This window comes from Rosa chinensis, chromosome 4 (assembly GCF_002994745.2).
Source record: "Rosa chinensis cultivar Old Blush chromosome 4, RchiOBHm-V2, whole genome shotgun sequence".
Taxonomy (NCBI): Eukaryota; Viridiplantae; Streptophyta; class Magnoliopsida; order Rosales; family Rosaceae; genus Rosa; species Rosa chinensis.
Window position 1 is genome coordinate 18,995,255 of NC_037091.1, and position 2,123 is coordinate 18,997,377.

General features: G+C 38.2%; 1 long non-coding RNA gene across 1 annotated transcript; it reads left to right on the plus strand.

The window, feature by feature from the left end:
- Window positions 1–1,176: 1,176 nt before the first annotated feature.
- On the plus strand, window positions 1,177–1,818 carry LOC121052920. Its single transcript, XR_005810266.1, has 2 exons — window positions 1,177–1,424; window positions 1,612–1,818. It is a non-coding gene; the product is annotated as an uncharacterized LOC121052920 (long non-coding RNA).
- Window positions 1,819–2,123: the final 305 nt, after the last annotated feature.

Sequence of the window (2,123 nt, forward strand, 5' to 3'; positions counted from 1 at the left end):
GGTTTCCTTTGATTGATGCACAATTTAATTGCCTTCAAGCCTTAGTAATCTACCAAAGACGCACAAGAAATCTGTTCAAAGAAGATTCTCAGCCATTCTACCCTGTTTTGACTAGGATATATTTTCTGTCTCTAAACCTTATTTCTTGAACAAGGATTGACTTGATATTGCCGTGCTTCCAGATGGTTCTTGATTATCCATGATCTATGACATCATGTTGTCTAGAATAATCAATAAACTTCTAAAAAAATTTCAGTAAGTTGCTGGAAAAGATCTCTCAAAAAGCTTCGTGAAAAGCTGACCATTTCTACCTTTCCAGGAAACCTGTTTTGAGCTTGATTTCCTGCTACCTCATTAACGCTTTTGACCAGTTCTTTTATTCATGTTGCAGTACAACATCATATATTTAGGATTATGACTCTTTTTGCAAAGATACAGTTGGAAGAATGCAAGAAACGCTCCCCAAAACTGTTCTCGAAAAGCTGATTCTGAAATTGTAGTTTTTTGCTTCGCAGCAACTATTTTGCACAACGATTTCTGTGAACTTCTCTTGTAATTTCTTGCGAAAGGGTGATCAAAGTTAGTCCTTTGCATCAGTACTTCATGGTTCATGGCTTCTTTGCTCCCTTTAAGCTCCTATTAATATTGAATCATTTCACGAACTACCTAAAAAGAAAACAGAGTTAAAATAGACTTTTTAAAGGAAATAGCTAAGAAAAATGTAAAGCTCTTATCAGGCACATCTAGGTGACCACCAGCGGTACTTAACGGTCGCTTAATGGGACAAACTCCCTACCTAAGAGAATTGTTGATGGGACTTGAGGGACTTGTTTACACCAAGCATTAGACATGCCCAGCTACTGGTAAGTACTCACTATCAACCACCGGACGGCTTGCCGGAACCACTGTCATAGGCGACAATTGCCGACCATGCCTAACGCAGCCATCAAGCAGTGGTCGGCAGGGCATGGCTAAGCAGTCACTCCTAACATGGGATGATTTACAAACCGTCCCACATCAAACTCAAGGGCAACTGAACTACCACTTCTTACTATAAATGGGTCAAATACTTTCAAATCAAGTAAGTCCAAATTTCTATTCTTTCCGTAAAAACTGTTCATATATCTACCGGTATCTAACTTAGGCATCGGAGGGTTTGAAACCGGTACCCCCGATCACCCTCCTAACCTTTGGTTTTCTGTGGACAGAATTGTAGAACCAGACATCGGTGATTCTATTAGTCTCCCACAATGCATGTATTTTGAAATTGCCAATGCCATCATTATTGCTGCCTAGTTGGGCGATGATCCCAGATTTCTTAGCTATTACAACGCTATACCAATTGTAGAGAGGTTGCCATTCAAAATACAAAGTCACGACCAAGTTAAAGGCTACCAAACATTGGAAAGTCAATGCAAGACCATGTAAGTGAGCATACATGCCTCAGTTTTTGATTTGTGTGTTTGGTGGATTCTGTTCTGATACGGGCTTGTAATGTATACAAAGGATGTATTAACTTAGCTTAATCTTTTAATCTGTTTTATATGTGTGTTTTACCAAATGTACATTGTCAAGCACAAGTGTTATGGTAGTAATCATACTATTGATCAGGTATTATATCAAGTTTCAAGATTCATGCTTCCATCGTCAAAGGATAATCAAAGTGGGAAACTTCCTTAGTTACTTTAAGATGTAATCAGAAGTCAGTCTACTGTAGAGATTATATCTTCATATTAGGCTTTCTGTTCTGAGAAATGCATGGTTCTCTTTGTTAATGGAAACTCCTTAGCGGTCCAACTTGGTTTGGCTGCAACTTCACTGCTTGCAGTTATTAACCATTTGTCCTTGTCATTGTGTTCGATCTTAACTGTGATACCATTTCTGTTATTTGCTGTTGGACAGACGAGTTCCTGGTTTTAATTTTGAAAGACTGACTTGCTTTGGTCTGTGTTTCAGTCATAAAGGTTTCTTACCGAAGTATGTAAATCTAAAGGTTATGCAGTTCCTAAGGGAGGGTTTGGTTTTCGTTACACATTGAGGAGATAACATGGTCTTCTTTTTATAATTTTTGTACTTTACATCTGCCAGTGTATATGAGTGGTATCAGGAATTGAATTGAATTG